The 24,656-nt window shown below is 46.4% G+C and overlaps 1 pseudogene; it reads right to left on the bottom strand.

The window, feature by feature from the left end:
- Positions 1–4,460: 4,460 nt before the first annotated feature.
- LOC147001577 (uncharacterized) overlaps positions 4,461–24,656 on the bottom strand; it is a 57,661-nt pseudogene continuing 37,465 nt past the window's right edge.

The following is a 24,656-nucleotide window of genomic DNA, read 5'->3' as shown; positions in this document are numbered from 1 at the left end:
AAATAACCACATTCTACTCCCTGGTTTGTTAAAGCACATGAGTCTATGGGAGCCATACCTAGCCACAGCACAATACCCATCTTCAAAAACTCCTATAGTCTATCAGTTTCAGCAATGTTTAAAAGTCCAAAGTTCAAAGTCTCTTCTGAGATTCTTGCAATCTCTTTACTGTAATTCCCTATAAAATCAAAATCAAAAAGCAGATCACACCCTTCCAACACCAGAGGATGTACATTACCTTTCTAAAACATCATAGTGAAGAAATGCTGGATCAAAGCAAGACCAAAAACCAGCTGGGCAAACTAAACTGTGCATCTCCATGTCTAATACCCAACTACTTTCAGTGTTGTTGACTGTAATACAGTTATTTCTCTTGGACTGGCTCCACTCTCTCCATTAGCAGCTTTTCCTCAGCAGGTATCCCACAGCTCCGACATCTCTAACATTTTTGGGTCTCCAAGGCAACTTCTATTTCACAGCTTCTTGTTCCAATGCCTGAGATCCTGTATATCCCCTCTAGGGGCCTGATTTGCCTTGAGTCTTGTTATAAGTCTAGAAGAAACTATTGGTGGGCCTTGAGGAACATCAGTATCGTCTTGCCCAGCATTCTCTTCAGAGAAAGTCACTACTTGTTTATCAGACAATGAAGGATTATTTTCCTCATCTGAAAAAGGTATTTCAAAGGCTGGGGCTCAGGGTACTACTTCCTTGGATGAAGTAAACCATTGAGAATCTGAGGATTCAAAGTTCTCAGCGTTAACAGGTCTTCCCACACATCCCCATCCCAAGCTATAGGATCCCATTCTTTGTCAATTAATACCCTTGCTTTAACTGCTGACACCTCTGAGGCTGAGACTTGAATTTTCACTGTAATTCACGGCCAAACTTCCGTTTGATTTTCTGCAACTCAAGCTCTATGGCCGGGCTGCTGGAGAGAAGATTCTCTTTGAGGACACAATTACAAACCTTTAGATTGTTTATTCACAGCTATAGCCAGTCAATTTTATCATAGAGCTCATTCCTTTCGTTTATCAACTTATCCAGAGATTCGAAGAGCAATGAGGCAGCAAAATAATTTTCCTTATTTCCCCCAAAACTGTAGAAAATTTCATATACCAGGTTACCTAATCCATTGCCAGTCACAACTGACAGATCAAAATAGTCAAAGGCATTTGCTTCTTTAAGTTTGAAATATAGTTTCCACCATGGGCCTTCCATATTTTCCAAGCTCCCAGGAGAGAGAGTATCTAGAGAGATTTCAGTAGTTGATGGTGCTGGTGAATTAGAAGGTGCTAGTACTACTACTGGTCTAGAACCATTTCAGGTACCAACTTCTGTATTAGTCAGGGTTCTCTAGAGACACAGAACTTAGGGAATGTCTCTATATATTAAGGAAATTTATTGTAATGACTTACAGTATGTAGTACAACTAACACAACAATGGGCAGCTGTGAATGGGAAGTCCAATACTCTAGTAGTTGCTCAGTCCTACAAGGCTAGTTGTTTCAGCTGGTTTTCTGTATAGGTTGGAATCCTGAAAAAGTAGGTTCCAACAGATGTACTGGCAAGTAAGTGCAAGCAGGTAAAGAAGGTGAGTCTTCTTCCAATGTCCTTGTAGGCCTCCAGGAGAAGGTATGGTCCAGATTAAAGGTGTGTACCACCAAACCTGGATTTGGAACTTGCTTGGTAACAGGCTGGCCTTGAACACAGAGATCTGTCTGCCTCAGTCTCTTGGAATTAAAGGTGTATTCTAACTTGCCTGGGTCTAAGCTTTTCATGGCCACTATGCATCAAGATCTCTATGTCAAGATCTGGGTTAGAAGCCTGTGTCCTCCAGCCTCAAGATCTGGATCACAGGTGTACTTTCCATTTCTGGATTGTAGTTTGTTCCAGATGTAGTCAAGTTGAGAAAAAGAAAATCCATCATAGATCCACACATGACCTTCTGGGTTCTCTGAAGGGCTTGGGTCACTTCTCCAGCTCTGCTTTCTATAGCACTCTAGGCTCTGATTGATCCACTCAACTGTTGTTGCTATTCTTGGTGGTCATCCTATGGTACTGGGGTCTTCTGATGCAACTAGGCTTTACCAATAGCCTCTCATTGACTCCCTTCAGGGTTCCAAGCCTCAACTCCCTCACATGACTCCTTCAGTCCTGGGCTGTCAACTGCAACTGAGGCTGCACCTTCACCAATTGTCTCTCACAGTGCCAAGCCTCAGCTGCTGTCCATGACCCCTTCATGCCTTCAAACCAGTACCACCTGGTTGATTGTTACACATTACAAAGTACAGCTGCAGCACGAGGTACAATCTTGGCTATCTCTGGAACACAGTTTCTTTGTATTGTCAGAAAACACTTCTCAGATTTCATCTCAGTGACGCTAGTCTCTTCTCAATCACTGCTATTTTCTCAGCTCTAGATAACCAGTATCAATTGTTTTGGTAACCACTTCTATTCTTGACTGTAAAGCCAGGGCCACATGGCTGAAATTGCCGAGTTCTGCTGCTTTCTAGTAGTGCTAGAACATGATCTCTTGTTCTATTATATCCTTCACTGCCTAAGCTTGTCTGTCCTGGAACTTGCTCTATATACTGACCTTGAACTCAAAGGTCTGCAGGCCTCTGTCCACTTGTTGTGCCCTGAGTCCACGGGAAACCCAAATGAGCTCAAGAATTGGACCTCAGTTTACCTTTTTTTCCATGATTTCCCTTGAGCTTGTTATTTCTCTAAGGTCTCAAGGACAGGCACCTGGAGTAGTTCTTATCAGCAGGAGTGTTGGGTTTTGGAGAGAGAAAAGTAGGAAGGATGTCTCCTCAGAATGTCCTCATTAAGGGGGAGTCTTATGGGTAGTGCCATTCTCTAGAGGAGGGGGAGGGAGCCCCTGGCTGCTGGAGTATCATGCTTGCCATGGGATGGAGGGAGGATGGGAGCTTCTGGCAGGGGTCGGGGAATGCAGAGGCAAACTGTCTGTACACAACACTGAAGTCTCTCTAGTATCAGAAATTTGGGGGTTACAACACCATGAGTTCTGGGATTAAAGGCATGTAGCACCACTCCTGGGCCTAAGCTTTTCTCCACTTGGAACTTGTTCTGTAACAGGTTGGACTTGAACTCAGAGATCTGCTTGTGTCTGTCTCCTGGCTATGTACCACCATGCCTGAAACTAAGCTTTTCATTGTCACTATGCCTCAACATCCAGATCAAAAGCCTGTGTCTCCCTTTCTTTCTTTCTTCCTTTCTTTCTTTCTTCCTTCCTTTCTTTCTTTCTTTCTTTCTTTTTCTTTTTTGGTTTTTCAAGACAGGGTTTCTCGGGGCTGGTGAGATGAATCAGCGGTTAAGAGTGCTCTTCCAAAGGTCCTGAGTTCAAATCCCAGCAACCACATGGTGGCTCACAACCATCCATAACAAAATCTGATGCCCTCTTCTGGAGTGTCTGAAGACAGCTACAGTGTACTTACATATAATAAAATAAATAAATATTAAAAAAAAGACAGGGTTTCTCTGTATAGCCCTGGCTGTCCTGGAACTCACTTTATAGACCAGGCTGGCCTCGAACTCAGAAATCTGCCTGCCTCTGCCTCCCGAGTGCTGGAATTAAAGGCATGTGCCACCACGCCTGGCACATTCTCCATTTCTTTATTGTAGTTCATTCCAGATTAAAAATCCAAATGAAAACAATAGCCAGGTAATAACATGCAACATGACATAACTATTCCTTGTCCAACTACAGACACATAAGCTTAGCTGGGTGGAATCTTGTCCCAAGGTCACTACTCCCTTAATTCCATTTAATGTCCTTGAACACAGGATTTAGCTCCATTGCACTTCCTGGTGCCTCTTTAATACTAGAACCATACATTTTGTATTTTTCCTTTCTAAGCTTGCTATGCTAGATCAAAACATTCTTCATGAGAGTAAATCAGAGGGAAAAGTATATGCTTTTTTGAGAGTTCCTTTGTCATACAATTAGTCTGAATGTCTTCACCTTAGCCTCGGGTAGAATCTTCAGACAAGGGCAAAAAGCAATCACATTCTTCACCAAAGTATGGCAAGAAGGATCACCAGGCAACATACCAAAATTATTTCTTCTCTGAAACCTCTTGAGCCAGGTCTCAACAATTCAAATCACCCTTAGCATCAATGCCTTCCATATTCCTACTAGGATGGTCCATTAATCCACATTCAAAGCATCCCATTTATTTCCAAATCCAAAGTCCCAAAATCTACATTCCTCCAAACAAAAATATGGTCATGCCTATCATAGCAATACTCTAGTCCCTGGTACCAACTTCTGTCTTAGGGTTTCCATTGCTGTGAAGAGACACCTTGACCAAGGCAACTTGTCTAAAAGACAACATTTAATTGGGACTGGCTTACAGGATCAGAGGTTCTGCCCATTATCACCATGGTGGGAAGAATGGTAGTGTGCAGGCAGACTTGGTGCTAGAAAGCCAAGAGTTCTACATCTTGATCTAAAAGTAGCAAGGAGAAGACTTGAAAGGAGTGAATTGGCCTGAGACAAGCTGACTCCAGGACAGGCTGCAAATTAGCAGCTCAGGAGATCAGACCTGAGTTTCTGTTTTCCAGAACTAGGCAAGTCAATTACTTGAACAACTGCAGGCTTATGTAAAAAGTACCTCTCCCCAGCTTGTAAAAAGATAGTTAGCCAAACTTGCAGCCAAGAGGTCAAGAGCTACCCCTCCTTGGCATAAGCAAGAATAGTCTGAATCATAGCATCACCCAGACATTCAGAGACAGAACCCACCAATCAATATATAGGTCACCTACCCCTCCCTACTGTTTCTCCTTTTGGCTTTAAAACTGAATCTGAGAATTCAGTCGGGGTCCTTCTAACCTGATGTAATTGGGCTCCTGCATGCAGGAATTTGTACAATAAACTCTTTTTTGCATACTATTCGAGTCTGGGGTATTATTCTTTAGTGATTCATGGTCCCTAACATTTGGTGTGTTGACTAGGAAGCACTGAAGACCCCTCTACTCAAATAGCTGAGCATCATTTTGTGTCTATATTTGCATTTGTTTTTTGCCTATTGCCAACCTGGAGGCCCTGAGGGGCAAAGTGGTTGTATATTTTGCCACACAATGGCCAGGGAGTAAGGAGGATTCCCCTGAAATCCCATCTGGAGAGTCCCCTCTCCCTGCCCGCAGAGGGCTCACCTGGAGTCTTGAGACCCCGGAGCTCTCGCATGGTTTCTGGAGATTCTGAGTATTCTCACCTGGTATGTCTCTGATACTCTTGTGCACGTGTGTGTGTGTGTGTGTGTGTGTGTGTGTGTGTGTGTGTGTGTAGAGGTGGGGCGTGGGGGCAAGACCTTCTGAAAGACTGTTTTGCTTTGCTTTTCTCGGAACGTCCTTCTGTGTTTGTCTCTGTGTGTTCTGTTTGTGATCAATCTGTACCAGCGATATCATCTTGATTTTTTAAAAAACAGCACCCTCTGTGTCTGGTTCTGGGCCATTTTAGGAATTTCCTCCAGGTTGTGGAGACTTGTTGCTGGTTGTTCCATTCCAGGAAACTCATCACCTTTTGCAGGAGTGAGTTGCCCACCTTTAAGGTTGGCTGGCCCAAGGAGGGGACTTTCCATCTCCTCATCATTTACTGGGTAAAAGATATACCGGGACCAGGTGCCTTATATAGCCAAATGGCAGTATTTAGTGGAAAAACCCCGTTTCGATGAAACCCTTTTTGTACCACCCTCTACTTTCCTTCTCCTGGAGGAGCGCAAGCCCCTGCGGCCAGCCTTACTTCCTTCTTTAGCTCCCAAGGAGGGTCTTTGCCCCCCTCCTTATGTTGCTGTGCAGCCCCTGCTCAGCAGGCACAAGCAGAAAAAGAAAGCACCCGCAGAGCCTCTTCACCACAGAAGAGGAGAAGATTGTGGTTGCCTCCCTGAAGTGGGATGGTTCTAGCGGCAAATGGGTTGCCCTCTCAGGTTCAGGTCGATATTAATGCGGCCTTTCCCTTTATTAGACCTGTCTGGGATTACAACCCTTATGGAGGTAAGGAGAGACTCTGGGCCTACTTCCAGATTTTAATGGGGGCCTCAGAAAGGCTACCAGGTGGCCTACAAATTTATTCAAGGTAAGCCAGGTTACCCAAGGAAAGGACGAGAGCCCTAGAGCGTTTCTAGAAAGACTCACAGAGGTTTACAGAACCGATAGCCACTTTGATCCTGAAGCTAGAGAAAACAAATTAGCTCTGAACATGGCTTTTGTTAACGAGGAACGTCCTGACATTCAGGAAAAACTCCAATCTTTAGTACAGCTCAGACTTTATTGGGGTGAGCCAGGGCTATATATATGAACCTTGGAGAGTGGGAAAGGTTCTTCTTAGGGTGAAGTTTCATTGGTTGGAGTTTATAAAGTACTGGGAATGTCTCATTTTTATGGTGAAGCATTTCAGGAATCCCAGGTACTTGCTGGGTGGGTTCTTATCTCGAAGGAGAAAGTCGAATTTGCAGATGTTCCAGGACCAGGTAGAATGTGTGGGGTTTCTGGCTCCCCAGACAAGGTCAGAGAAGGGGAAGCCCTAACTGGTAAAGGGAGTCCACCGTTTTGTGCAGAGCTCAGAGGAACTACCAGATTATGGTAGACTGCAGTCTTAATTAGCAGGACTTCCCTCATGCACACACATATGTGAGCACACAAATATTTACTCATACACACACATACAAACTACAAAAATTGTAAGTAAAAATAGTGGGAACCAATCTTATAAATAAACTGACTGATCATAAGTGGTTTTCTGAGTACAAGCCAGTTTCTAAGGCTGGTGAGTTAGTTTCTTAATCACAGGCACTGGTTCAAAGGCAGGAGTGGTGCTACACTCCAGCTACCGAGGAGGCACTTCCTGAGCCGGGAAGTTTGAGATGGAGCAGCCTGGGCAAGCTTTCACTGTATGCCCCTCCAGTGCTCAGATGCGGCTCGCCCAGTAGCACAGTGCATCCTACAATGTTAGGTCTAAGCTCTAACACCACAGAACAAGACAGACAGCTATAGCCAAATGTTCTGTGTAATAAATGGCACATATTTCAAAACCCACAGCTTTGCTATTCCATTATTCTCCTTTCTGCCTCTGCCTTGACTTGTATTTTCTCATTATTGGAAACTGCGCTTGCTAATGTTTGGGAAGTAGTCTGGCCACGGTGCACAGAAGCTTCAATAAGAGTGACCATGCCATACACAAGGACAGTGGCATCTCTTAATCCCGCTCAACTTCCTAACCCTCTCTTCCATACCCATGCCTTGAAACATGGGCTTGGGGAAACTGCACAGTGAGAGACCTGTTCTCTGCCTTGCCGAGACAGCCTCACAGGTCTGTGAGCATAGGGGAACCACGTTATAGGATTGATGTGAGAATGCTTGCCCTCACCACCGTGCTCCCCTGAGCACTGGTGGCCACACTAGCAGTGCAAAGGAAAGCACAGTAGTAGTAATAAATAACACCTAAGTGGGTACTAAAGTCCTAGGCAAGGAAGTGGCCCCAGATTTACGCAGCACCTTAGCTTTTCTTTTTCACTTGCTGTATTACACCCACGGTTTCATTTATAGCTTTTCTTTTCTCATGCACCCCCAGAAAAGATCCGTTCTACTACTTGTTGCTGGTGTTTTATACGTGGTGGGAGTCCTCATGAACTGAATGAACTAGACATTCTGGCCAAGGAAAAGGTACCAAAAGTTTTCGTTTGTTTGTTTTTTGTTTTTCTTTTTTCATTGATAGAAAGAAATGGCGCCATAATAACAATGAATACCCAATAGAAAGCTTAGATGGGGAGGGAGGGGTAGCTTGGTCCACAGTTGCAGAGGTCAGCATGCGGCCAGCAGGTCTACTACAGAAAGCCTAAAGATCATGGCAGAAAGAACATGAAGCAGAGTAGAGTTGCTTACCCCACTGAGGATGAAAGCAGAGACTGACAGGAGGGTGCCAATGCAGGCCACACCCAGGAACCTCCTCCCTCCCACTGGGTGTCACACAGCTTCTCTTGGGGAGATGTGAGCAAGTATCTATTCCCCAAGGCAGGACGCTAGCAGACTGAAGAAGTTATTCCACCCACGTCCAACCTGGTGAACCAATGAGTTTATTAGGGTCACTTACAGGAGTGTGGGTGACCCAGGAAAGTGGTGTCCCTGGAACTCTTTGCCCAGCTCTGTGACACTCATTTCCCCCAGCAGCTGTGCACTTGTCTAATTGTCTAATCCCATAAGATTCTGGAGTCCTGGGGCTTCTGAAGTCTTTCTGAACTTCCTGGGTCTTGTAAGCCTCCCCTCCTTTCTCTTTAAGGGAGTGTGTCAATTCAGAGGAAGAAGCTACCCAGCAAGCACCCTCACCTGCTTCCTCGGAGGGCTCCAGGGTGTTACCTGCTAGTGGTTTTCTCAGCCGGTCACCTCTCAGGCTTCCAAAATAGCCTTATTTCATTCTTGTCTGGCTTGTTTTCTGAGACAAGGTCTCACTCTGTAGCCTCAGATTGATCAGGAACTCACTCAGGCATAGTCCAAGCTGATTTTGGACTCGGAGCAATCCTCCAGCCTCAACCTTCTAAGAGCTAGCAGAGGATTACAGCTGTGAGCACCATGCCCGGCAACACATTCATACCCAAATCTGGAAAGTGCCATCCAACACCTGTGGAGTTGAAAGATCCTGAGAGAGAGAGAGAGAGAGAGAGAGAGAGAGAGAGAGAGAGAGAGTAAAAAATTATGTAAGCCTCTAGACTTATGTCCAAAATAGACCTCACTAATGGCAGGGAGTAAAAGTTTAACTCGCCCCATTGTTCCAGGATGTACTGACCACAAAGTAGAAGTTTAACTTGCTCCATTGTTTCAGGAAATGTTCATACAGAATACTCTAACTGTTCCTTAAACCCATTATGCTTACCAAATGCTATAGCCTGTTGGGAGTGACCCTGTTTAAATGTTAATTGCCTTGTCAGCCATAAGTGCTTATCTACAAAGTTTTGGCCTTAGTGGAAAAGTGTTAGCTTAGTTGAGATTTCTGTGGGAAAAAGTTGAGGCCTCTATGGGAAAGTACTACCCCCAGTTAAGAACAAATAGCTATAGATCTTGTGGACAAGTACCTAGCAACCCATTCTGTTCTGTTCCTTCTGCTGAACTTTTTACCTAGCCAATATCCTGCTTTTGGGAACAGGTGCGTTCCCCCAGAAACAAAGCAATTCTGCATCACCCCCTCCCCCATATCCTGCTTCTGTGGGCATAAAACCTGCCTGGGAACAATACAAATTTGACAGCTTGATCAATCAGACTTGCTGTCCGTCCTTGTGTTTCTCACCTTTCATTCTCTCCACAGGTGGTTCCCCAGATCCTGTTCGACTGTCCAGCGGGCCGGGACAATAGCCCAATGCCAGGTGTTTGTGGTTTCTGCCTTTATAAACCCCTTACCCCTTGAGCTCGGGGTTGACTCCTCTACCCCTGCGTGGGATACGAGTCATCTCCAGTGCACTGGCCTTTCCCAATTAAACCTCTTGCTGTTTGCATCAAGACCGGTCTCTTGTGAGTTCTTAGGCATCACGTCATCCTTGGGCTTGAGTGAGGGTCCCTCCGGTTTCGGGGGAACTTTCATCTTGGGGGCTCATCCCAGGATTTGTAACCACCCTCAAGCTCCGAAGACCCCCCTTGGAGGTGAGATTTTGTCTGTCTCTGTCCTCTGGTTTGTCTCCGTTAGTTTAATCTCTGCACATGTGCCGCTTGGAATTGGTTTTGGTATTTTTCTGGTTTGTTTTCTGGTTCGGGGTATGCCCCGACCCTGGAGGGACCGTTGTCCCATCTGAAGGTCGAGAGTGACATGGTGACCCTCCTCCTGAGGAGAGATTACCCGCCTCTGCGACCGTCTGGAAACTTACTCTGGTTCTGGTTGTCCAAATGAAACGGACAGTTGTTAGTTTGTGTCTTATTCTGATCTGTGTGTCCTTTGTGTTTATTGTGACTTGGATTATGGGACATACTGTAATGACTCCCCTTAGTCTGACTTTGGACAACTGGACTGAAGTTAGGGCCATGGCTCATAATCTCTCTGTTGAAATAAAAAAGAAATTGTGGCAGACTTTTTGTGCCTCGGAATGGCCAGCATTTGGTGTTGGCTGGCCTCTAGAAGGCACTTTTGACTTGACCATCATTTCTGAAATCAAAGCAATTCTTTTTCAGGAAGGGCCAGGGTCACATCCCGATCAACAACTGTACATCACTGTGTGGCAGGACCTGGTCCAGGACCCTCCACCTTGGGTCAAACCTTGAGTGCAAAAACAGAAGCCAGACTCCCGAGTTCTGGAGCTCAAAAATTCTGCCAGGAACAAACAAAACAAAGACTACCAAAAACGGAGCCTTCCCAGCCCACTGATCCTCCTAAGATCTATCCCTAAATAGAGGAGCCCCCTGAATGGCCCATCCCACTCCCTCTACCTTATCCCCAAGCCCAGCACCCTCCCCCTACCCTCGGACTGGCCCGGATTAGGGTGGGGAGGGAGCGGGCCCAGCAGCGGGTACTAGGAGCCACTGCACTCTCAGTCTCAGGGGACCTGATTCTACTGTCAGCCCCCCCCCCCAGGACGTATGGGCTCCCTGGGAGTCCACCCAATCTTCAGCCCCTCCAGTATTGGCCCTTCTCTTCGGCTGATCTATATAACTGGAAGACTAACCACCCTCCTTTTTCAGAGAATCCCGCCAGTCTAACTGGATTGGTAGGATCTCTCATGTTTTCACATCAGCCCACCTGGGATGATTGTCAGCAACTTTAACAAGTCCTCTTCACTACTGAGAAAAAAGAGAGGATTCTCCATGAAGCCAGGAAAAATGTTCCCGGCCCCGACAGGTTTCCCACGACCCTCCCGAATGAAATAGATGCTGGTTTCCCTTTGGATCGTCCTAACTGGGACTTCAACATGGCAGCAGGTAGGGAGCGACTGACCGTCTACTGCCAGACTCTGGTGGCAGGCCTCCAAGGGGCAGCAAGACGCCCCACTAATTTGGCTAAGGTAAGAGAGGTACTTCAGGGCCCCGTAGAACCCCCGTCCGTGTTTTTAGAATGACTCGTGGAAGCCTATCGGAGATATACTCCTTTCGACCCAAGCTCAGAGGGGCAGCAGGCGGCAGTGACCATGGCTTTCATAGGACAGTCAGCATCGAACATTAAGAAAAAGCTGCAGAGATTAGAAGGGTTGCAGGACCTTGCTTTATCTGATTTAGTGAAAGAAGCAGAAAAAGTATATCATAAGAGAGAGACAGAAGAAGAAAAGAAAGGGAAAAAGGAAGCTAAAAAAAGAGAAGAAAAGCGGGATCGCAGGCAGGAAAGAAATTTGACTAGAATCCTGGCGGCAGTTGTGGGAGAAAGAAATAGAACAGGAAGGCAGCCAGGGTACCAGGGCAACAAAGCGGTTCCCCGAAGGTGGTTCCAGTGCCCGAAACCATGGGCCTGCATGACCCTTGGATAAGGATCAATGTGCTTATTGCAAGAAAAAAGGGCATTGGGCTAGAGAATGCCCCAAAAAGAAAAACAAGGACCCCAAACCAAAAGTGCTGACTTTGGGAGAAGATAGTGATTAACGGGGCAGGGGCTCGGACTCGCTCCTCAAGCCTAGGGTAACGCTAAAAGTAGAGGGGACTCTGGTGGAATTTCTGGTGGATACAGGAGCTGAATATTTGGTCTTAAAACAACCTTTAGGGAAACTAAAAAATGAAAGAACTATTGTAATTGGGGCTACAGGTCAAAAGCCTTACCCGTAGACGGGCGGTGGTGGCGCACGCCTTTAATCCCAGCACTTGGGAGGCAGAGGCAGGCGGATTTCTGAGTTCGAGGCCAGCCTGGTCTACAGAGTGAGTTCCAGGACAGCCAGGGCTACACAGAGAAACCCTGTCTTGGAAAAACCAAACCAAACCAAACCAAACCAAACCAAACCAAACCAAACCAAACCAAACCAAACAAAAGCCTTAACCGTGGATGACTTCTAGAACTGTTGATTTGGGGGAAAAGCAAGTGGCCCATTCTTTTTTGGTGATACCTGAGTGTCCTGCCCCACTACTGGGAGGAGATTTATTGACTAAATTAAAGGCTCAAATCAGGTTTATATCTGGTGAACCAGAAGTCTCCTGAGGAATACCCCCAACTTCCATTATTTTAACTATAGGGACAGAAGAAGAAAATCACTTACATGAAGCCCCAACACAAACCAGCTTTGACATTGAAGGCTGGTTGATGGCTTTTCCTCAAGCATGGGTGGAAACAGGGGGGATGGGGATGGCAAAGCAAGTACCTCCAGCAGTGGTGGGACTAAAAACGGATGCCACTCCGATTGGGGTTCGACAATACCCATTGAGTCAAGAGGCATGAGAAGGAATCAGATCCCATATTCTGAGACGCTTGCAGCTTGGCATCTTAGTCCCATGCCAGTCCCCCTGGAGTACCCCCCTCCTTCCTGTCAAAAAGCCGGGAACTAGATTATAGACCAGTACAAGACCTCAGGGAGTCAACAGGAGGATTCAGGATATACATCCCACTGTCCCAAATCCATATAATCTCCTCAGCTCATTACCACCAGAGAAATAATGGTATACTGTTTTAGATCTAAAGGATGCCTTCTTTTGCTTAAGACTACACCCCTCTAGCCAGCCCATTTTCATTTTCGAGTGGCGAGACCCAGAATCCGGAGTTACCAGACAATTGACGTGGACCAGGCTGCCATAAGGTTTTAAAACTAAAAACCTGGTGGAACTGGGTGAGTTGGGGTACCGGGCGTTGGTCAAAAAGGCTCAGTTATGCGGGACCGAAGTCACATACCTGGGATATGCCTTGAGAGATGGAAAAAGATGGCTGACGGAGGCCAGGAAAAAGATGGTGACCCAGATTCCGACCCCGACTACAGCCCCCCCTCCCCCCAGGTAAGAGAATTCCTGGGCACAGCTGGGTTTTGTAGGTTATGAATACCTGAATTCGCCACCCTCACCGCCCCGCTTTATCCTCTCACTAAAGAAAATTTAAATGGACTGAGACACAACAGGAGGCCTTTGACAAGATCAAACAGGCTTTGCTCACTGCCCCTGCTCTAGCCTTGCAGGACCTCACCAAGCCTTTTACTCTGTATGTAGATGAACGGGGTAGCAAGAGGAGTCCTAACCCAGACCCTAGGACCATGGAAGCAGCCCATGGCCTACCTATCAAAAAAACTGGACCCAGTGGCTAGCGGATGGCCATTGTGCCTCAAGACCATTGCGGCCATGGCCCTCCTTGTCAAAGATGCTGGCAAATTAACTCTGGGTCAAAAAGTTACTATTATAGCCCCACCCCCACCCCCATGCTCTGGAAAGCATAATTAGACAACCCCCTGAACAATGGATTCCAACGCTCGCATGACCCACTACCAGGCCCTTTTATTGACTGACCGTGTAATCTTCACGCCCCTCTCCCCTACGCTTAACCCCACTACCCTGCTGCCTGAGATTAGAGATTCAATGGTGCTCCATCAGTGTGCCGACATCTTGGCAGAAGAGACTGGAATTAGAAGAGATCTGAAAGACCAGCCCTTGGGTAGGGAGTCCCAGTTGATATACAGACAGCAGCAGCTTCGTGTTTGAAGGTAAACAGAAGGCGGGGGGGGGGCAGCAGTGGTGGTTGGGAAAAAGGTCATTTGGGCCAGTAGCCTGCCAGAGGGGACCTCGGCCCAAAAAGCTGAACTCATCGCTTTAATTCAAGCCCTCCATCTGGCAGAGGGTAAAAGCATCAACATTTATACAGACAGCAGGTAAGCCTTTGCTACGGCCCATATTCATGGTGCTATCTACCGGCAGAGGGGGTTGTTAATGTTGACAGGAAAAGAAATTAAGAACAAAGAAGAGATTTTGAGCCTTCTTGAGGTGGCCATCATGCATTGTCCAGGATATCAAAAGGGACTTGATTTTGTAACCAAAGGAAACCAGATGGCTGACTTGACAGCCAAACAGGCAGCTCAAGGCACCATGACACTCAATCTACACTCAGAAATTGATTGGCATGATTTAAGGGAAAGCAGCTTCCATTACTCCCAAGAAAATCTAGATGCTATGGAAGCATTAGGACATCAGACACATACCCCTTATGGAACCCATATCTGCAATGGAAAGCCCATCCTACCCAGCAGAGAGGCGAATGAGTACATTAAAAATTTACATTCTCTGACTCATCTGGGAGCCAACAAGCTTAAAGAATTGGTACAAACTTCCAATTATTATGTTATTGGACTTAATGATATTGTGCAGGAGGTGGCAAGAAGCTGCCACGCCTGCGCACTGACTAATGCAGGAAAGTCACCTTTTACCCCAGGAAGAAGACTACAAGGAGATAGGCCAGGAGCCTATTGGAAAGTGGATTTTACTGAAGTCAAACATGCCTGATACAGGTGAAAGTATCTGTTAGTGTTTATAGATACTTTTTCAGGATGGGTTGAAGCCTTCCCTACCAAAAATGAAACTGCCAACATTGTGGCCAAGAAGACCCTTGAAGAAATTTTCCCTAGATTTGGGATCCCTAAGGTAATTGGGTCAGACAACAGGCCTGCCTTTGTTGCCCTGGTAAGTCAGGGACTGGACAGGATGTTGGGGATAAATTGAAAATTACACTGTGCATACAGACCCCAAAGTTCAGGTCAGGTAGAGAGAATGAATAGAACATTAAAGGAGACCTTGACTAAATTAGCCTTAGAGACCTGTGAAAAAGATTGGACAGTCCTCCTTCCCTTTGCCTTGTTCTGGGTAAGAAACTCCCTGGGGAAGTATAAATTAACCCCTTATGAACTCCTGTGTGGTGGCCCTTCCTCCCCTCACTGAGTCAGGAGGAGTCCATGATCCTGATGCTTCATTGTCTAAACTTTGTTTGCTCACTTAAAGGCTCTGGAAACTGTGAGAAAGGAGGCCTGGGTTTTGATTCCTGAAGCCTACAAACCCGAGACCTAGCCATAATCCACTCGTTCCAAGTTGGAGACACTGTCTACGTCCAAAGACACCGTACTGGAAACTTGGAACCACGGTGGAAGGGACCCTATTTGGTACTGTTGACTACCCCCACTGCTGTGAAATTAGAGGGTATTGCTGCTTGAATTCATGCTTCGCACCTCAAGAAGGTACCATCCCCTAAAGATGAATGGGACCTAGAAACTACGGATGACTCTCTTGGATGACTCTCTTAAGCTGTGTCTTCGTCACAGAAGGGACAAGAGTGATGAGCAAGGCTAGCTATAATCCCCATGCCCCCCAGAAGCTGACTTGGCAAGTGTTATCTCAAACTGGAGAAGTAGTTTTTGCCATTTCAAAGGTGGCACCCCCAGAGATGTGGTGGCTGCCCCTATACTTTTGTTTCCGACAAATTAATTCTGCAGTGGCAAGTACCCCCACCCCCCAACCAGGTCCGAAGCTATGGGTTCTATAGCTGCCCCGAGTCTAAAATGGGTTCCCAGTGTGGAGGGCCCCAAGAATTCTTTTTTTTTTTAATTAGGTATTTTCCTCATTTACATTTCCAATGCTAACCCAAAAGTCCCAAGAATTCTTTTGCAGAGAGTGGAGTTGCATTACTTCAAATGATAGAGACTGGAAATGGGCCACCTTGTCTGCTGGGAACGGACTAGTTTTTCTCTTTGTTAATCCAGGACCTGGCCGACATGCAGAAATGGGGTTATACAAGGATAAGTCATGCAGATCTACAGATTTAGATTATATAAAATTGCAGTTCACTAAAGAGGGGCAGATGTACAATCTTACCCAGTGGCTGGGGTATGACTTGGGGCATTGTATTTTACAGACATGGGGGCGGGCAAGAATTGCAACTTCAGGTCCGCCTAAAGATAGAACATCTCCCGACTCGGCCGGTGGGACCTAACCAGGTACTGGCTGACCAAGGCCCCCTGATCCCCAAGCCACCACTACTGGGACCCCGACTTTGCCCACCTCTCCCCATTCATCTCTTACCCCTTTTAGCAACCTTTTTGTTGCCCCAGCCAACACAGGACAGAGATTAATCAATCTTGTACAGGGAGCCTTTAGTATGATAAACCGAACCAATCCCGATATGACTGAGTCTTGTTGGCTTTGCCTAGCTTCAGGACTTCCTTATTATAAAGAAATTGCAGTGTCTGGAACATTCAATACCACCTCCAGCCATGATGCTTGTGTTTGGGGAACCAACTAAAGATTAACCCTTCCTGAAGTTACAGGTACAGGTACCTGCCTGGGAAAACCACCAGCTGCTTATAGACACCTATGTAACACCACCCTGGAGAGCCCTAGCACTTCTGACATCGAGTATCTGTTCCCTGGTCTAGACAAAGGGTGGGCCTGCGGTACAGGACTAACTCCTGTGTATCTACTTTAGTGTTTGATAATACCAAAGACTACTGTGTACTCATCCAGTCAGTGCCCAGAGTCTTTCACTACTCCACTAACTCTTTTGTAGACGAATTTGACGGGCGTCTAACCCGCTATCGGAAAGAGCCCGTCACATTGACCTTGGCAGTCATCCTGGGCATCGGAGTCACTGCAGGTGTAGGGACAGGCACTACTGCTCTCGTACGACAGCCCCATTATTTCCAAGAACTAAGATCGGCTATGAGTGAAGATCTAAGAGCATTAGAGCAATCCATAACTAAACTTAAAGAATCTTTAACTTCACTTTCAGAAGTGGTCTTACAAAATAGGAGGGGTCTAGACTTGCGGTTTTTAAAAGAAGGAGGGCTGTGTGTTGCAATTAAAAAAGAGTGTTGTTTTTATACAGATCATTCTGGAGTAATGGAAGATTCTATGAAGAAACTAAGAGAACGACTAGACAAAAGGCAGAGGGAAAGAGATGCCAGTCAGGGATGGTTTAAAAAGACCCCTTGGCTGACCACTCTGATTTCCACCCTTATGGGACGATTGCTTATCTTGTTGCTACTTCTTTTTTTTTTTCTTTTTTTTTTTTTGTTTTTCAAGACAGGGTTTCTCTGTATAACCCTGGCTGTCCTGGAACTCACTTTGTAGACCAGGCTGGCCTCGAACTCAGAAATTCGCCTGCCTCTGCCTCCCGAGTGCTGGGATTAATGGTGTGAGCCATCACACCCGGCTGTTGCTACTTCTTATAATAGGACCATGCATTTTAAATCGGCTAGTAGCCTTTATTAGAGAGAGAGTTAGTGCAGTACAGCTTTTAGTCTTGAAACAACAATATCATACCTTAAAAAACCAGGAGCTTCAAGAAGAAGATAGTGTCTAGTTCTAAGATTAGAACTATTTACTAGAAAGACTGGGGAATGAAAGATCCAGAGAGAGAGAGAGAGAGAGAGAGAGAGAGAGAGAGAGTAAAAAATTATGTAAGCCCCTAGACTTGTGTCCAAAATAGACCTCACTAATGGCAGGGAGTAAAAGTTTAACTCACCCCATTGTTCCAGGATGTACTGACCACAAAGCAGAAGTTTAACTTGCTCCATTGTTTCAGGAAATGTTCATACAGAATACTCTAACCGTTCCTTAAACCCATTATGCTTGCCAAATGCTATAGCCCAATGCCAGGTGTTTGCGGTTTCTGCCTTTATAAACCCCTTACCCCTTGAGCTCGGGGTTGACTCCTCTACCCCTGCGTGGGATACGAGTTGTCCCCAGTGCACTGGCCTTTCCCGATTAAACCTCTTGCTGTTTGCATCAAGACCGGTCTCTTGTGAGTTCTTGGGCGTCCTGTCATCCCGGGGCTTGAGTGAGGGTCCCTCCGGTTTCGGGGGACTCTCAGAGCTAGGGCTCAAAGACTGTTAGTTTGGCCTCAGAGTCCTCAGAGTCAGTGCATAAATCTCCAGGTTTTTGGAGAAAATACACAACGTGAGCTTCAGCATTAGTAAAAAATTCAAATACAGCAAAACTTTCAAATAGAGGAAATTTTTAAAAAATTAAAGAAAAAATTCCTTTAAAAAATTAAGGAAATTACAACAACAACAAAAAAAATCAGCCCAACCAAATAACAGAAAGCCAATAAAAAGGGGGCATTCCTACTTAGCTTTGTCAACTTGACACAGCCTACAGTTAGCTGAGAGCCTCCATTTCAGATTGGCCTGTGGGCATGCCCATGGGGATTGTCTCAATTGATGTAGGAGGGCTCGGTCCACAGTGGCTGGTCCCAAGCATGAGCCAGCCAGCCAGTAAGCATCCTCCTCCGTGGTTTTTGCTTCAAGTTCCCGCTTGGGGCTCTGACATCCCCCAATGGTCTGTGAACTGGAAGCATGCGCTACATCAGTCTTCTCAGGTTTTACCACTGCAACAGAAAGAACACTAGATCTTCCCTGCCCTGAGTGTTTATTAGCCTCCATCAGTAAGAGACCAGGAGCTTCATGAGCATCCTACCCCTTACATAGCAATAAAGGGTCACAGTGCCCTTCACTCTGGAAATGTTACCTAAAACATTAACATAATGTACACATCTACAGTATGTCATGCTGTGTTTAGATTCATACATTTGGACATGGTTTTGTCATAATTTATTATTCTAGGAGAAAAAAATCAGCCCAAATGCAAGCATGTAAGACATGACTTTTTCTATCCATGATAGCTTGCCTAGGATGTGTGAGGCCCTGGGCTCCATCCAGAGCACTGCCATCAAAACAACAAAAAGGAAAAAGAAAAGGGTGGGGGTCAGGTTGGGCGAAAAGAGGAAGGAAGAATTAAGAAAAGAGGAGTGGAGGCTTGCTCAGTGGGTGGAATGACTTGCGAGCCCCTCCCTATAGTAGCCTGTCCCTCCCTACATTGTGGCAGAAGCGAATTATCATTTCATGTTTAGTAACCAGCAAAGGAAGCTGGGTTGATGGTGTATGCCTGAGATCCTAGGTCTTGAGGAAAGAGAACTGAGAGTTCAAGTCCATCAGTCTTGCAGTGAGCCAGCTTCAGCCCTATGATGCCTTGCTTTAAAAAGGAGAAAGAGGCAAAAGAACTGAAGGATTAGATGGAGAGAGTCAGGTGGACAGAGACTGATGGATCTGTCAACAGAGGTTATGGTGGACCAATGCCTTGATTTCTGGACATCGTAGAGATATTTTAATAAGGGGCTGATAAAGTATACAAAGTGACCAAAAGGGGATGGGTAAGATGGTAAGAAAAATATGGGACAGTAGCTAAAAAAAATTGTGCCCAACTAATTTAAAAGGGGAATGGTCTTCCCTAACAAATTCAGCCCCCTAAGCTCAGAGTTTTCCCATTCTCTTAGGCCCCATCAGAAATCAGGAAGTGAGCCCAGACCTCATCCCTCCCCCCTCTAGTCAGTGGCCAATTCCAGCCACTGTGGCATGTTTGTCTTCATCCCATTCTGTCTTTCCATCAGTACCTCTGTGCTCTCTAGCTGGGTCAGGATGTCATTACCCTCCCTGAATCTTTAGGAAAGTATCCTAATTGTGCTGCGCTCAATAGGAGTTATCACTGAAGCCTCACTGTGGAGCGTCTGCCTCAAGCTCATGTGTTTCAATACTTGGTCCCCAAATGGTTGATGCTATTTGGGAAGACAATGGAACCTTTGGGAGGTAGAGCTTTGCTGGAGGAAGTACACTGGGAACAAACTTTGAGTAAAGTATGCTTGGCCCTTCTTCCTGTTTGCTCTTTTCCTTAGCAATGATTCCCTGGGCCCAGCCAGCCTCTGGACACCTGCCATTATTCCTTCTCGGGTGCTGCTGTGTTTCCCCTGCCAGGACGAGCTTGTGTCTGTGCTCAGAGCACATCAAGTGTGCAGCGCATTCTACTTAAGTCACTTCACTCCTGTCTGCAGACCCACTACACTAGGTCTCTCGCAGGTGTGAGCGGCTGCTCTTGTACCTTTATTACACAGTTTCAGAGTCTGGCATTCATTTGAAAAAAATACTGTGTGGTAGATCTGGATTCCACCCTATGGGCAGGCAAGACACTGACTGGGCTTAGTGGGCTTTGACATTCTACTTGAGAGACTTAAGGGGCGCCCTCTACAGTTGGGCTAGATTCTACCTGTGCAGATAGGGACCTGTTTAATTCCTACCTTTTCTATATTTACTCCCTTTTTAGCTAAGAGTGGATAAATAAATACTCCATTTTGGATTTCAAAATGCTAGCCCAGGAAAATGAACACACTTCCAGTTTACTTTCTAAATTTTTTAAATTTATGTGTGTATGTGTGTATGCTTGTCTGTTTGAACAGCAGAGTAATGCCTAAGGAGGCCAGAAGAAGGCATCCAATTACCTGGAACTGGAGCTGTGGACAGTTATAAACTGAACATCATGGGTGCTTGGAATTGAACCCAGGTCCTCTGTGAGTACAGGAGGTGCTCTTGGCCACTGAGGCATCTCCCCAGCCCCTCTTTCTTGTTTGAATGTAGGTGTGTGTGCCATAGCCTAAATGTGGAGTTGTTCTCTCCTTCTGGGATGTCAATGGAGTAGGAGAGTCAGCTAGGTGCATTCTCTCTCTCTCTCTCTCTCTCTCTCTCTCTCTCTCTCTCTCTGAGCCAGCAGACTTTCACCAGTGTCTGGCTCCTGAGTCTTCATTTGGTAAAATTGGATGGCTGTGATTTGTGTTTTTTAAAAACAACAGGTGTGCTTTGAGGTTTCAGATGTTCAACCTAGGCCCAGTGACTCACCCTCTCTGCTTGTTGCCTGCAGATCCAGATGTAGAACCCTCAGCTCCTTCTCCAGCACCATGTCTGCCTGCATGCTGCCGTGCTTCCCACCAGGATGATAATGGACTAAACTTCTGAAACTGCAAAGCAGCCCCAATTAAATGTTGTCCTTTATAAGACTTGCCTTGGTCATGGTGTCTCTTTACAGCAACAGAAACCCCAATTAAGTTGGTACCAAGAACTGGATATTGTTGTGATAGGCTAGACCATGCTTTTGTTTGGAGGAATGTGGTCTTTGGGGCTTTGGATTCGAAAAACAGATGAATGCTTATGTGGGGCTTAGCAGGCCATCATAGTCGGAACATGGAAGACAGTGGCACTGAGGGTGAACTGAACTGTGGGGCCCAGGGCAGGAGGTTTCAGAGGAAAGTTTTAGTATATGGCCTGGAATGCTTTCTCTTCTTGTGATATTTTTGGTAAAGAATTTGGCTGCTTTTTGCCCTTGTCCAAAAAGTCTGCCTGGGGCTGAATTGAAGAATTTTAAATTAATGGCACTGACAAAGGAAATCTCAAAACAATCTAATTATGGACTCTGTCATGTAGTTATTAGTGTTCACTCTTAAATAGATCTGTAATGAAAAGAAGCAAACTGAGCAAGAAAATACAAAACTGTATAGTTTGGGGATAAAGGGGACACCAGGAAGTGTAAGGGAGCCAAGTCCTGTGTTCAAGGAGATAAGCAGAATAAAGAAAAGCCTGGTGTCTAGTGGAATAAGAGGGTGGCCAGCTTTCCCTGATGCCTTGGTAAGATACCTACAAGGTTTCTTGTTGGCCTTCTCCCAGCCAGTCTCGAGAGCTACCTGCAGTATCGTACAAGGGCAACTGTAGATGATAGGAAAGGAAGCGATCAGACTTTGCAGGCATTATTGGACACATTCTGAATTTACCCCCAGTCCTGGAGGTCCCAAGAAACATTGTGGCCCTCCAGTTAAAAATATGAGCTTATGGAAGCCGGGGGATTGATGAAGTTTTGGCTGAAGTCTGACTCACAGTAGGTCCAGTGAGTCCCCAAACTCATCCTGTGGTTATTTTCCCAGTCCCAGAATGTATAATCGGGATAGAAATACTTAGAAGTTGACAGAATCCTCACATTGGTTCCCTGACCTGTGGAGTGAGGGCTATTATGGTAGGAAAGGCTAAATGGAAGCCTTTAGAGTTGCCTCTGCCAAGGAAAATAGTGGATCAAAAACAGTATCACATCCCTGGAGGAACTGCAGGAATTAGTGCCACCATCAAGGGACTTGAAAGATGCAAGGGTGGTGGTTCCCACCACATCTCCCTTTAACTCTCCTATCTGGCCAATGCAGAAGACAGATAGATCATGGAGAATGACAGTTGACTATTGAAAACTCAGTCAGTTAATGACTTGGATTGCAGCTGCTACATCAGATACGGTGCTCTTACTTGAGCAGATTAACATATCTCCTGGTACATGGTATGCAGCTATTGATCTGGCAAATGCCTTTTTATTGGTATGTGTCCATAAGGACCACCAGAAGCATTTTATTTCCAGTTGACAAAGCCAGCAGTATTCCTTTATAGTTTTACCTCAGGGTTATATTAGCTCACCTACCCAGTGTCATAACATAGATGGGATCTTAATTGTCTGTCTCCTCCACAAACCACCACACTGGTACACTATATTGACAGCATCATGCTGATTGGACCAAGGGAGCAGGAGATAGTATTCACTTTGGATTCATTGGTGACACATAAATGTATCAGAGGATGGGAAATAAATCCAACCAAAATTCAAGGGCCTTTTACCTCAATGAAATTCTTAGGAGTCCAGTGGTGTGGGGCATGCAGAGATATTCACCTTCTAAGGTGAAAGATAAGTTATTCACCCGGCCTATCCCACCACCAAGAAAGAAGCCCAGCATTTAGTGGGTCTATTTGGATTCGGGAGACAGCACACTCCTCAGTTGGGTGTGTTACTTTGGCCTATACTCCAAGTGACTTGGAAAGCTGCTCCCCTTGTGTGGGGCAGGAACAGGAGAAAGAGCAACAGGTCCAGGTTGCTTTGTAGGCTGCTCTACCACTTGGACTATATGATCAAGCAGATCTGATAGTACTTGAGGTGTCAATGGCAGGTAAGGATGCTGTTTGGAGTCTCTGGCAGGCACCTATAGGTGAATCACAGAAGAGACCTTTGAGATTTCAGAGCAAGGATTTACCATCATCTGCAGACAACTGAAAATTGTTCCTCTTTTGAAAGACATCTCTAGGCCTGCTATTGGGCTTTAGTAAAAACTGAATGTTTGACAATGGGTCACCAATTCAGGACCTGAGCTGGGTGTTATCTGATCAACCAAGTCATAAGGTAGAATGTACATGGAAATCTATTATTAAATTCATATATGTATATATGAATGGGGCCAGAGCAGGTCCTGAAAGCACAAACAAGTTATATGAAAAAGTTGTCCAGATGCCCATGGTCTGTACTTCTGTTAAAATGCTGTGTGCTGCCAAGCATGCACCTGTAGCCGCCCCGTGGTTGGTTGTTAAGGACCTGCTTTACTGATAGTCAGACATGCCATGCAGGCAGTACTCAGAAATGAACAGCTGCTGCATTACTGCCCCTTTCTGGGACAAACCTGGAAGACACTGACGAAGGGAAATCTTTACAGTGGGCAGAACTTCTGATAGTACATATACATCATATATTTTATTTGGAAGGAGAAATGGCCAGATGTACCACTTAAAAAGATGGGTTAAGACTATACAGCCACGGCAGACTTCCGGCACCCTCCCAGCAGGAGGACAGAGACCTGCCCTGCAGAGAGCACCATCTTGGCTCCGGGACTCCGCCGAACTTAGTCTACAGGTTAGAGTGAGGACCACAGAGGCAGACAGCTTCTGGGACAGGCGGGAGCCACAGAGCCGCTGAGGCAGCACCCTTTTGGGGCCGCAGACATCCGGCACCCTCCCAGTCGGAGGACAGTGACCTGCCCTGCAGGGAGCGCCATCTTGGCTCCGGGACTCCGCCGAGCTTAGTCTGTACAGGTCAGAGTGAGGACCACGGGGGCAGACGGCTTCTGGGACAGGCGGGAGCCACAGAGCTGCTGAGGCAGCACCCTTTAGGGGCCGCAGACATCTGGCACCCTCCCAGTCGGAGGACAGTGACCTGCCCTGCAGGGAGCGCCATCTTGGCTCCGGGACTCCGCCGAACTTAGTCTGTACAGGTCAGAGTGAGGACCACAGAGGCAGACAGCTTCTGGGACAGGCGGGAGCCACAGAGCCGCTGAGGCAGCACCCTTTTGGGGCCGCAGACATCCGACACCCTCCCAGCCGGAGAACAGTGACCTGCCCTGCAGGGAGCGCCATCTTGGCTCCGGGACTCCGCCGAACTTAGTCTGTACAGGTTAGAGTGAGGACCACAGAGGCAGACAGCTTCTGGGACAGGCGGGAGCCACAGAGCTGCTGAGGCAGCACCCTTTTGGGGCCACAGACATCCAGCACCCTCCTAGCTGGAAGACAGTGGTCTGCCCTGCACAGGAGCCCTCTGCCTCAGGAGCAGGGAGCACATCTTGGATCCAGGACTCCACTGAACTTAGGAACTTAGTCTGCACAGCTGAGAGTGTGTACCACAGAAGCCTACAGCTTCTGTGACCTGCCAAAGCAACACAGCATCTGGGAAAGGTCCTGTTTTCCGCCTTCTTCTTCGGCCAGGAGGAGGTCCAAACCCCAGATATCTGTACACCTTCCCTTTAAGAGGAAAGCTTGTCAGCAGGGAGTGCTCTAACCACTGAAACTCAGAGGAGAGAGCCTGTCTCCCAGGTCTGCTGACAGAGGATACTCAGAATCCCCAGAAGAACAACCTCTGAACAGAGACAACTATAACAACTCCAGAGATTACCAGATGGCGAGAGGTAAAGGTAAGAATCTTACTAACAGAAACCAAGACCACTCACCATCATCAGGACCCAGCACTCCCACTTCGCCCAGTCCAGGGCACCCCAACACACCTGAAAAACTAGACCTGGATTTAAAAGCATATCTCATGATGATGGTAGAGGACATCAA

Source organism: Mus caroli, unplaced genomic scaffold (genome assembly GCF_978045245.1).
Source record: "Mus caroli unplaced genomic scaffold, Mus_caroli_1 scaffold_13, whole genome shotgun sequence".
Taxonomy (NCBI): domain Eukaryota; kingdom Metazoa; phylum Chordata; class Mammalia; order Rodentia; family Muridae; genus Mus; species Mus caroli.
This window is presented reverse-complemented; position numbering and strand designations above follow the sequence as displayed.